Here is a 12,845-nt window from a genome sequence, read left to right as displayed (position 1 = left end):
GCTTTCTTTTGTAATAGAGCTTTCCTGACTGGTATCTGATTATTTTACTACATGATTTCAAGGACCCGCATAGTACCAGACAGGTTGATATTGGAGCGTCAGGTCTTTTTTGTGTGTCAGGGAAGTAGAAAAGATTGGGATAAGGCTGAAATCTGTCTTCAGGATCATTTTCTGAGTAAACCCACTCCCCCCATGTTGGTTATCAAAGATAGTAACATTTTTATCTCTGCTGGGAAGTGGTTTTTCTGTTTTACGTCCCTACCTGCAGCATGGTAGGGGAGGAAAAAGAGGATTCCAAGAGTTACACAGGGCAATGATTCTAAAATGGTCATAATATCCTTCCCCAACAGAGTCTTCTTGGGCCTTCCACTGAAACTTTAGAAAATTATATGTAAATAGAGTTGCCTGTTCAAATTTCATTTTTTTAATTTTTATTTTTAAAGAGGTGTTTTGGTCCTAGCTATTTGGATTTGGAAAGAGCAGAATTATTGATTGACTATTACATTGAAGTTAATTATTTATTAAATGGTTCTACTTTTGAAGAATTCTAGGTAGGAAGAATGTCATGTCCCTCTTGCTTTCACTTGCAGAGGGTTTGGTGTCCTTTCACATATGGTTATAGTCAGAAGAGTGACAGTGTATGAAAATGACAGCTTCATACTCAACAGTTCTGTTCTCTCAGCGTAGTCAGTCTCACTATCTACCTTACCTTAGTTTCAAATATTTTTGTCACCATTTCTCACACCTTTAAGCACTGCAGAAACACATCTATAGGAGAATGATCTAGATTCTGCTTTGGCTCATGCATCATAAACAGAATTAAATTAATTAAATTCCAGCTGCAAGATCTTTATTAGACTTAATGATGGATGAGCCAGAAGGAACACAGCTTGTCTTTGAAATTTCAGTTGAGTTTGCAGTACTGGCTTTTGCAAGGGGTTGGGGAGGAACTCTCTCAGGAAGTTACTATACAAAATAGAATTGTATTTCCACCTTGATAGTTTAATTTTACCTCCGTCACAGAGAGAATTTAAGACTTCGCTATACTTGCAAGGGTAATCAATTATGTAATATTTTCACACATTCTCACGTTTTCTAGATATTATACCTGGGATGCCGCTGCCCTTTTTTGAGGTCGTCTTTAGTAGACTAGTTCTGCCTTCGTTAAAGTGCAGAACTTTGTTATTGTTTTAGTATTTTAATACAAATGCAAGACAAATTATAGCTTAGAGCTAAAGTATCCTCAAACAATATAAAGTTTTTACACTATGTGTAAAGATCACAAGGGTTAACACATTTCACTGCCATATAGCTTTGTGTGCTGTAATCCCCATATATTTTAAATGTCTGTCTGTCTGTCTGTCCAAATTTGGGAGGAAAGCAGCAAAACAGAGTCTAGTCAGGCGAGTCACCAACACACTGAAACAATACAGCTAAAGTACTCCTAACTTCTAGTAGAATAAAACTTTATTATCCAGAGTTTACTCCTACAAGACACTTGCTTCAAAAGCTGCAGATTCATTGTTGTTGTTTATCTTAGGCCTGGTCTACACTTACTGTTTGGGTGACCATAGCTACAGCACTCAAATGTGAAAAATTCACATGTTCAGCTGACCTAACTCCTGATGTGTTCTTCCATTGACCTAGTTACTGCCTCATGGGGAGGTTCATTACCTAAATCTGTGGAAAACCCCCTTCCATTGCTATAGCAAGTATCTGCACGACAGTGCTACAGCAACATAGCTGTAGATGTTAGGGGGCTGAATATCTGAATACCTGAATATCTATATCCTAACATGCCATAGCTGTGCTGCTGAAGCACCCATAGAAATGGCCTAACATTTAACCATTGATTTTTTGTTTGTTTGTTTTTTTGCAACACCAGTCTAAGATTTATAGCAAACTTGTAGCTACAATCATTTCTTCTTGGAAAGCTCTCCCTCAGCTTCTCCAGCTCTGTTGGGAGAGACTGTGAGGAAACTTTGAACAATTTCTTTGTTTCCTTCAAACATTAAGTCTCTCTTTTGAGCTGCTGCTAAGATTCTCTGTCTTCTCCTTCTTTTGAAATCGTAGCAATAACTGTATTTTATTTTGTTTGCTGTAACTGATCCGTTGGTAGGGAAGTAGTGGTTCCAGTGGTGGTGATGAAATTCCCTGTTGTGGGGCATAGGTAAGCATAAGAGCACAAAAGAATGATCACCTTTTCCTACTTAGTTGAGCAGTGGGTAGAAGTCACTCAAAAGTGGATTGTGAGCATCCTGATCCACAGCCTAAAAGATTGTTTAAGAAGGTCAGAAATGCTCAGGGAAAAGAAAAATCCTTTTAAGGTTAGCAAGATTGGTTTAGTTTTGTAAGAGCCTTCCTCCTTGGTAATGACACTATTGCAAGCTCAATTTAGTCCTTTACCACTTCCTTGTTGGGTCATTCATAGTTTCTCTTTATAGTATGTAGTACTGGCATTGTATGGAATGATGGCAGTTAAAAGAAATTCATTATGGCTCCGGATTTTATGTGATTCGTACGAGACACCTTTCATGTGAGTATAAGATTAAAGTTTATTACTGTCTTCCACTTCAGGGATGGAAGGTGTAGTTAAGAACAGGAACCTCTGTTCTTTGAAAACTGGAGAGGTTCGGACATTGAAAACAAGATAGAACAAAACCTCATATTACACTGTAGAGAACAATCAATCCCGCACTGGCATGAAAGTTGCCTAAATAGTCTAATAGTAGGTCTCTTTCATTTCTAACTTCTGTCAGTTAGACTCTTAAGTAGTCTAGCAACAAAAGCAAACACATTATATTGAGAAGGTTTATTTAATTTAAATTAACTCCTACTGCAGTTTAGAAATTGCTGTTGTCTGAACTCCACTATGCAGTTATGGTCAGAAAACAACTGTAAAAAGTGGTCCTTCTGACTCAATCGCTCTGCTTCTTCTTTATATTCACAGTAAAAAGTGGTCCTTCTGACTCAATTGCTCTGCTTCTTCTTTATATTCACAATTTCATCAGCTGACAAATAAGTTTTTACTCCAACTTGCACTATAGAGCTAGTACAGCTTTGGGAGGGTGAGGATTATTTTCTGAGAAATAACTAAATTCAGTTGCAAAATCTCTTACTGATTGTGGTATGTGGATCAGGCCACATCTACATTATAGGTGCTACAGCGGCACTGTTATGCCACTGTAGCTATGCCACTTAGATGCTGTAGTGCAGAGCAGTGGTTCTCAAAGCCAGTCCGCTGCTTGTTCAGGGAAAGCCCCTGGTGCACCGGACCAGTTTGTTTACCTGTCGCGTCTGCAGGTTCGGCCGATCACGGCTCCCACTGGACACGGTTCGCCACTCCAGGTCAATGGGGGCTGCGGGAAGCGGCGCGGGCCAAGGGAGGTGCTGGCCGCCCTTCCCGCAGCCCCCATTGGCCTGGAGCAGCGAACCGCAGCCAGTGGGAGCAGACGTGGCAGGTAAACAAACCAGCCCGGCCCACATTTTACATCTTGCTATCTCTATTTCTTACCTTTTTTGGTGGATAAAGATATTTCAGACTAGAGCCTTACATTGAACATTCCCAATGTAATCACAATAGCTGAGCCAAATTATATTGTGTTTTAGGGACTGAGATTCTGTTGGCATGCTGATTTTTTCAAGCTGATATCTCTTTCAGTTGCTGAGGTAAGTGTCTGAAAGTCTGCAGTTTGCACTGAGCTTTTCAGTCAGCCTTATTCATTCATGAGGGGTTAATACAAAATGTAGTAGCATATCTGATAAAAGGTATCTTTCAAAATTACATCCGATGAAGTGAGCTGTAGCTCACAAAAGCTTATGCTCAAATAAATTGGTTAGTCTCTAAGGTGCCACAAGTACGCCTTTCCTTTTATAGTGTGTTAGAATAAACATGTTAAATTCTGGTTTTCACTGCAAGTGCCGCTTTCTGTATTTCTATTAATTGTATATTAACCTTTCATAGATTTGAAAGATCATTGGAATAATGCAGCCTGTAACAGCAGATAACTATGGTAACATTTGAATACATGAAAAGTATCTTCAGATTTATGGTCAGGCACATTGTTGGCCTTAGACGAGGTATCATATTGGCTTTCTTGGTTTATTTATTTATCCTTGTGGCAGAATTGCATGAGTTTTAGTTGGATTAAAATGCGAACCACTTTAGGTTGGACTGTAGCTTGTGTTCCTTGGAATTAGGTAGCGAAGTTGTGATAACTTACTAGCTGAGTTTTTCCTCCAAATGCAAAATGACACTTTTGTAGAAGTGAGCTTGTTTACTCTTGTAAACTGTTTAAAAGTTAACCTACTTATTAAAACAGAACAACGACGCAGCATTGCAACTGTGCTGCCTCTGTTTTCTTTCTTTGGGGATTGGAAAAGAGAGAAGACAGTGATGAAAGAACTGTGGGAGGATGAAAGAGGGTAAGAAAAGGGAGAGGGAGTTTCTTATTGAACAAGTGATTTCAGTGAGAGGGCGTGACTAAGAGAACCAGCGCTCTTCTCCTGTATTTATGTGAGCTTTATTTGGTATAGTGCCAAAAGTGTGTATAGTGCTGTACAATAGGAGACTTGTTTCAAACAAGTAGCACGTTCTCTGTTTTGGAGGACTTGCTGTCTGTGAACGTAGTCTGGTGTAGTACAGGACCATGCCGTACAAAGATATAATGGTGCATGGTCAGTGGAATTCATCATGGAACAGGTGGGTTTTTAAGAAAGTTTTGAATGACAGTTAAGGAATTTTCTGTGTATTGACTGGGGGTGGGGGGGAGACTGTGTTATTCTTTCACTTCTGGACTCCCCAAAGAACCATGGTGGAGTTAGGCCATCTAGCACTCCCCCTCCAAATGGGGAAGAGCAGCTGAAGTGACATTGGAGCACATGAGTAGGAGAAGTCATGCCTTTATTCACTTTCGGTTACGCAGATACCATTAGGTTGGTGCAGTTTTTTAATTCTTGTATCTGTTTCTGTAGCTTGGGCAGCAAAGAGTGCATATTGGGTCAGCAGCGATGAAGCAAGTTAGCTGCAGTATGAGCATGGGTGCAGATGTTGCAGCTTATTTTAAATGTGGCTGAGGCTAACTAATGACATACCTTTGACATTGTCTGTATTTGTGTATTGTTTGTCTTGACTGTTTATAAATGTGTTTATATGACTACTAGAGCAGTGGGGCCCCAATCCAGATCGCAGCCTCTAAGTGCTTGTAGCATATAAATAATAAATGTCTGCAATGTCATGGTGGCTGAAAGCGATTTTATCAGTGTATACACATACCTTGCATGGGCTAAGGCATGAGGGGTGACCTTGTGAACTCTTAGATTTGTGTTGACTGACAGACCCTAAGGCAGGGGTGCGCAAACTTTTTGGCCCAAGGGCCACATCGGGGTTGCGAAACCGTATGGAGGGCCGGGTAGGGAAGGCTGTGCCTCCCCAAACAGCCTGGCCCCTGCCCCCTATCCTCCCCCTCCCACTTCCTGCCCCCTGACTGCCCCCCTCAGAACCCCCAACCCATCCAACTCCCCCCGCTCCTTGTCCCCTGATCCCCAGGACCTCACCCCCTATCCAACCACTCCCTGTCCCCCTCCCAGGATCTCGGCCCCATCCAACTGCCCCCTGCTTCCTGTCCCCTGGCTGCCCCGACCCCTATCCACACCCCTGCCCCCTTACAGGCCACCTGGGACCCACCCCCTATCCAACCCTCCCTGTCCCCTGACTGACCCCCGGGACCCCCTGCCCTCTATCCAACCCCCCCCATTCACCATGCCACTCAGAGCAGCAGGAGCTTGCAGCCATGCCACCGCGCTGCCCAGGAGCGGCGGACCAGAGCACTGGCAGCGCGACACGGCGTGCTCAGACTGCAGGGGAGGGGGAACATCAGGGGAGGTGCCCAGGGCTAGCCTCCCTGGCCGGGAACTCAGGGGCTGGGCAGAACGGTCCCACAGGTTGGATGTGGCCTGTGGGCCGTAGTTTGCCCACCTCTGCCCTAAAGGCTGTCCTTATTATAGAATTGTACTGGCCGGGGCGGGGGCAGCTAGCTCATTTTTTCCAAGAACAGTGCCTGTTTCTTCAGATGCAAAGTACCTTTGCAACACCGTTTATTTTATCAGGCTGTCAGCATAACCAGGCATTTTGTAAAAAGAAAACTTTTCATGTTGCAGAGACTCTACCGAGTATTTTAAACAAATGAGCCCTTTTTAAAATGTTCATTACTGTGGTACAGTGGATCTGCATAACTTTCTGTGGTTTCTGCATAGAACTGAGCTGCTGCTCCAGAGCATTTTTATTAAGGAAATGACAGAGACAACTTTCATGGCCATATTTAAGTGAGAGGAAGCAGCAAAGGGCATCTAAAATGTTTAGGATGTGAGCAAGCTGAGGAATTTTAAGATTCCTTTCCCTCAGAGGTTACCCGGACTAATCATTAGGAGTTGGAACCTTTCACAGCTTGTATTAACTTAGACTGCAGTGGCCTCTAATGTTCTGATAATCAGTAAAAGTTAACTTAAGAGGAAAGGTTGGGGATGAGAACAGCTAGTGCACTTAAAAATTCTGAAGACTTTATTTATGGAATCACAGAAATTAGAGAGAAAAGACCCATCAAATCAACTAGTCTATCTCTTTCTCAGTGCAGGATTGTTCCCTGCAGTAATACATGTTTCTGGTATTTTGTCCAGTTTAGTATCAGATGTCCCTACTGATGTAGCTTCCACCATACCCCTTAGGGAAGCTACTCTACAGTATAATGATATTAACATTTTCCTGGTTATTCAACCTATATTTTCCTTTTTAGAAACTAGGATTTTTCTGTTGAAGGTGCCTTTCGTCTCTGAATATTAGAAAATTCTAACAAATCGTAATACCAATGAACATTTAATTGAATGTCAAGGCACTTGATTGTCAATTATCCTTTTGCTCCATGCCTCATACAACATTTGGAAGAATAAAGTATGAAATGCCTTAATAGTTCAATAAAAAAAATCAAAATATGCATATTGAAGTATATGGCATCTTAAAATGCAAATAAACAAAACCTATTAAGTGATAACAAATATCAAATGGCTCCCGAGTTCCTGGGCAGCCTCTAAAAAATAACCTGCTTCCATTTTTTTAACTGGTTTGAGGGCACGATTGGTTTGTTTGTTTTTAAGCCTGAAGAGCATGGCTTTTGGGTGTTACCGATTTTTAGCTTTGGGAAGACACAGAACGCCACCTGCTCAAATACAGATCTCAAATCAGGGTCTCAACAGCACATTGCATGTTATTTAACATTTCCTGTGTCAGCTGTCAGAAAACCAAAAATCTTGGTTAAGGTTGTCTAGTACAAATCAAATACCCAATTCAATCAACAACATCTGACAAACAAATATTGAAAACTGTGAATCAACAACTAAGGTTACATACACAATTGTGACACTGAGTTTAATAGAAGTTATTATTGTATTGTTATACAAGAGGTCAGACTTGATAATCACAGTGGTTCCTCTGGCTTTAAATCCATGAAAATCATTCATGAATATGCACCCACAGAATGGGAAAAAATCATATAAATGGATAAGGTTGTCTCTTAGGAGATTTTGTTTTTGTTTCTTAAGACATCACTACATGGGGGGATTACCGTTGTTTTGGTGATGTGCAGACAGCAATCTTATCAGTGTTTGTGGTCACTTAGATCTTCACAGCCATAAACAACATAGGAAAATACATATTTTACAAATTATTAATTAAATTACAGCATAGAGAAATTCCAGATGCTTAAGATTCATGTATCTATCTTTGGTTCCTGTCACCAGGATTCCCTAGCACCGAAGTCACTGATGTGTTAAGTATATGCACATCTGTAAATACAGAACTAGTGGGTCTATAGATATTAAGCTTCTAAGTCTGGATCATACTCCATATTTAAGGTTTTAACATACTGTTTACAAGTTCTTATGAAAAGTATAACCACGGGAAAATAGGAGAATGGCAGGGTTATGGTCATTACACCACACATTGGCATTCACAAATTTAAGATGTCGACAACTATACATGCAAACTTCCTAGAGCCCTTGAAGTCCTTGATCCAAAATGAAACAACTTAGGGGGCCTCATCTTGCATACCATTAACCATGCAAACTTCTGCAGTATCAGGCCCTAATTGTGAACTAGAGTAAAAAAGGAAAGATGTTGAGGCTGATGTCTCTATAGGGTTAGAGTTAAGGTTATTTTAGTTTTGCAGACAGTTTTTTTCACTCAGGATATATGTAACGTTTGATTTAATTAAATGTCTTGTTAAGCAGAAATTGGTTTTTAATTTTGCTTTTTCAGTGATGCATGTTGAGTGGTGTTTGGTGTGGAATGGCACACAGAAAAACTTGACTACAAGTTAAACTTCTTCTGCATGATACCATCTATTTGTCCCCACTAGTGTTTGCAACTCCTCCCAATTTTGTATCACTATGAATTTAATGAGTATACTCCTATTTTCAAAAGTATTAATATTTTAATAACTAGCTCAATTCTGATGGCAAAAGATAGTCCCTTCTCTAACACCTCTACAGTTCGATTCATTGTGCTTTATTATTAGCCAATTTTAATTCCACATGATGTTGTCACAGCCAGACTAATTTGAATACATTTTCAGGATTTCATGGGACTGTATCCTTTATTAAAATCCATATATATTACATCTGTTGCATTCCTATATTCAGTAATTCTAATTATATATTTTTATAAAAAAGCCTGGCACGCCTCTTACCAAGTGATGATTAAATTTTACCTGAGAGAGATCAGAAAAAAGACAAAACATGTAAAGGAGAAGTAGAGTCCCAATATGTTTGAAAAATAAAGATTCCATCAGATGCAGCTTTTGCTCAAGCCAATTAATTGCTGAAAAAAATGTTAGTTCCCATACAAGTTTCATAAATATATTACTGACTAGGCAACTGTGAATTTCATTCTCCGCATTTCTTTTTAATTGAACCTTGTGCCAGTAGCAATACCTTAAGCAAAATTTATAAAAATACTATTAGTAAAGTGAATTCTACTATTGCAGATGTGAATATGTAGGGTACAAGGGTCATCAGTAGACAAGACTAGGACTCAGAACAACATAGCAACACACTATATACTTTAAAAAAAAATGCTTTGTTTATATTGTGGTAATGCTGGTAGGTCCAAGTCAGGATCAAGGCCTCATTGTGCTAGGTGCTGTACAAACATATAAGAAGACATGATGCCTGTACAAAGATCTTGCAATCTAAAAAAAACCCATAAGTGACTTACAAAGAGTTGTGGGGAGAGAGAAAACATGAAAGTACAGTGGTCAGAATGATTTTGTTAGTTCCTTTAAAAAAGTAATAGAAACTTTCCTTCAACTGCTCCTCAACCAAGCTAAAGTTATTTATTATTTTTTCACTTTTTCAAATTTAACTGTTACTGTGACAATGTTTGTGTCATATGGTTACTTGTAAATGTGTTTATAAAATAATCACATCTGCCAGCTGAGAAACGTGGTTTTTAAATGAAGGATTAAAAGTCCTCTTGTATGCTAAAGCACTAACCAGAATGTCACCCAAAGTTCATTGGAATGCCAGTCCCCATAGTTTCCCTTTAAGGACCCTCAGTGCACTACCCATTTACAGAAATGAGCAAAAAATGCTCTATTGTCATGTTCCCAAGTCTGCGAAGTTTCCTTCCTGCCTACTCTTGCTGCTCTGGAGAAGCCAGAAATTCTCTTACTTCCTTCTTGTTGATCCCCATAGAGTGTATCAAAACTCCTCCACCGATTTTATGAAAATCTGGAGTCCCATTCAAGGTTCTCTGTCTTTCAAGCGTTACTCTCCTCTAGCAGTTAAAACCAAAACCTTCTTTATCCCTATGTCCTCCATGTATGGTCTAGTTCCTTTAGCTGCCTTGCTCCGGTAATGAGCACACACTTCACATGGCTCACCTTCCGTAACTCCTGAGTAGAGTGGAATCAGTCCCCTACTTCGCGCACTAGATTGAGATCTATCTAAAAGAGAGAGAATCCTCACTTGATAAACACATTTAGGAATTGTCATATTGGATCATCTAAGTCTAGTATCTTATTTTTGACAGTCGCCAGTGCCAAAAGCTTCAGAAGAAGGTGCAAGAAACCTTGCACTAGGCAACAGGATAACCTTTCTCAAGGGAAGTTTCCTCCTAACCCCAAATCTGGAGGTTAATGCCGTCTCTAAGCATCCATCTGAAATATTGCAAAAATCTCTCTTCTGGCTCATGAAAAGTTGTCTGAACCCTCTAAAGATGTTCTGTAGTATAGACAATCTCTCCCTGCAATACTAGCCACATTTTAATGTGTAGGTGGTTTGAGATTTTTACAATTAAAACAAGATACAGTTCATTTCACTATTTAGTTGCTTTTATAATAAAGTGAAACATGCTTTTGATTGACCTAATTTGTCCCTAATTTGACCTGATTTGTGCCTGAAGTTTAATTGCTTGTGCAAAATGTTCTGCTGTTCAATTTTGTGGGTGAAAATTTTGTGGGCAGAAATTGTTTCAGTCATATTCTGTGCCTTTTTGAACATCTGCTTCATGCTTTCTGTGTAGAGCTGATTGCGCATTTTTCATCAGCATGTTTTTTCTTACAAAAAATGCCATTTTTGCTAAACTGAAATTTTCCATGAGAAAATTTAAATTTGGCTAAAGATTTCTTTTTTTTCTCATTGGGGAAAATCAAAATTACTGCCTGCCTGCCTGGAAGGCTCTTGTCAATTTCACATTCTGCAAGTGAAATTGATAAAAGCTGTACCTGAGGGCTCCTATAGCACACCCATGTGCTCTGCCTCCACCCATGAAATTGATGAGAGCACACACACACCCTTGTTAAGACAGTTGAATTTTCCAGGCGGGTGGCCAATAACATTAGTTTTGGTTCTCCTAGAATGGAGTTTAAAAAAAAACATTTCCATTGAGTAATTCTGCTTTTTTGACATTTTGTATTAGTTTAGGGCAATCTTTTTCTTTCAAAAAAATCCAAATTTTTCATGGGAAGGGATTTTCATGTTTTGGCCAGCTCTCCCTCTGGGAAGGAAGCAGGGCTTTTTCCTTTTGAATTCTCTTCACAAGGATATTCAGAGATTTTTATGGCCAGAAGAAAATATTTGCATAATCCAGTCTAATCTCTTTTATAACACAGGCCAAAGAAGTTAGTAACCTACATCAAGACCTTAACTTTGTTTGACCTACAGCATATCTTTTAGAAAGAGGTCTAGATATTTGCTGTAATATGTTTCTGGCTCCTTTGAGGGAAGACTGAAGACATTTTGTTCTTATTTTACTTCAGTGTTTCTGCATTGTTATATTTTGTGTTTGTTTTCAGTAAGATGGGCTGTTTTCTGACTTTTAACTGTGCCTGTATCAGACATTTATTGGGGCTTATTAGCTTAGTAGGCTGCATGTGTGAATTTTGTTTTGTGGTTTACGACCTCCCATATATTATAATATTTTAAAATATAAAGTGACAGTATATTTCGGCCCCTGTTCATCAGCCAGGAAACTTTATGGGAGTAATTCTTGCTGTCTTGAACTGGGAAGACATAGCCAGTTGTTTGTTCAAGATTTGTCTTAGTCTCTCAGGAAGTCTTACTGTATCTATGTATCGGAGAACTTGGACTTGTACATGTGAGGGTGTGACGGTGCTGCCTGTGGGAGCCAGCTAAGGTCACTCAATCAGGTTGAACTGCAAACAAAACGGGGCAAACAAACCCCAAATGCTGGTGGATATTCCAATACTTAGATTTACCAAGCCAGCACAAAACAGCGTCTATAGTACCTCACTGGTTACTCAGAAGTCCAAATAATGCAGTTCCCTTAAAGTACCCAGCCTCAGGCCTCCATCCAGACACATGTCAAACATATGATGATAAATTCTGAAAATCTTATTTCATCATATAAAAGAAAAGGTTCTCCTGACCCCAAAGGACCAAGCCCCAGACCCAGGTCAAATAATAACTTCGATCTTACCCCAAAATACACGCTATAGTCAATTCTTGTTAACTAAACTAAAATTTATTAAAAAAAAAAAAGAGAGCATGTTGGTTAAAAGATCAATATACATACAGACTTGAGTTGAATTCTTGAGGTTCAGTTACATAGCAGAGATGAGCTTGTAGTTGCCAAAAGTCCTTTTAGAAATAGTCCATAGGTTATAGACCAATGTCCATATTCAGGGTGACTCCAGTCAGTGACTGGGGATCTCAATCCTTATGGCTTAAGGTTTCCCCCTCTTGAAACCCAAAGCAGATCTGAGATGAAGAAGGATCATATCCCAAGGTTTTTATACATTTCCTGCAGCCTTTTGGCCTGAGAAAACAATAGGCTTAACTTTCCTTCTTCCAAGCATCATGGCAATTAGCACAGGATAATTTGTCCATTAAACAGTTCAGATACAGGTTATTACAACCTTCAAAGAGACATAGACAATAGTACTATTTCACTCAAGTATCTTCCTAAATGTTAATTTTCCTTTTTTGATCTTTGAATCAAAGCTATAGCCATAGACAAGACTTATTTGCTTACATCACAAGACCTGAGCAAACATTTATTCTTCTATCTCTAACAATAGAGGTTTGCACTTCAAAGCTCTTTTCATTTACATATCTTCCTAACCAGTCTCTAAAGTTCGGCCATGGGTCAGGTCAGTCTGTGAGTTAATTAACTCTTTCTGGCCCAGTCACCTTTCAATGAGATATTATATTACACTCATAATGTCACAGAGGGTCCAGGGAATTCTGGATATGCTAAAACAAATGAAAATAGACGTTGGTAATGGTATCTCATTGCTGGGGTACTGTTCCAGCTCTGTGACGTGAAAGTGAGT

The 12,845-nt window shown here is 39.5% G+C and overlaps 1 protein-coding gene across 5 annotated transcripts in view; it reads left to right on the top strand.

Annotated features, from left to right (window-relative positions):
* The window catches only part of RBPJ (recombination signal binding protein for immunoglobulin kappa J region), a 96,150-nt gene that overhangs the window by 35,368 nt on the left and 47,937 nt on the right, over positions 1-12,845 (top strand). Inside the window, exon 1 of one of the 5 annotated variants that reach the window (XM_073342345.1) lies at positions 3,593-3,669. The exons of the other annotated variants lie outside the window; for them this stretch is intronic. The gene's annotated coding sequence lies outside the window, so the exon portion shown is untranslated. Of the gene's footprint in view, positions 1-3,592; positions 3,670-12,845 lie in introns of those variants that run through there. 5 annotated transcript variants of the gene reach the window in all.

This window comes from Lepidochelys kempii, chromosome 4 (assembly GCF_965140265.1).
Source record: "Lepidochelys kempii isolate rLepKem1 chromosome 4, rLepKem1.hap2, whole genome shotgun sequence".
Lineage (NCBI taxonomy): Eukaryota > Metazoa > Chordata > Testudines > Cheloniidae > Lepidochelys > Lepidochelys kempii.
Note: the sequence above shows the minus strand (reverse complement) of the source record. Positions and strands in the feature narration are given on the sequence as shown.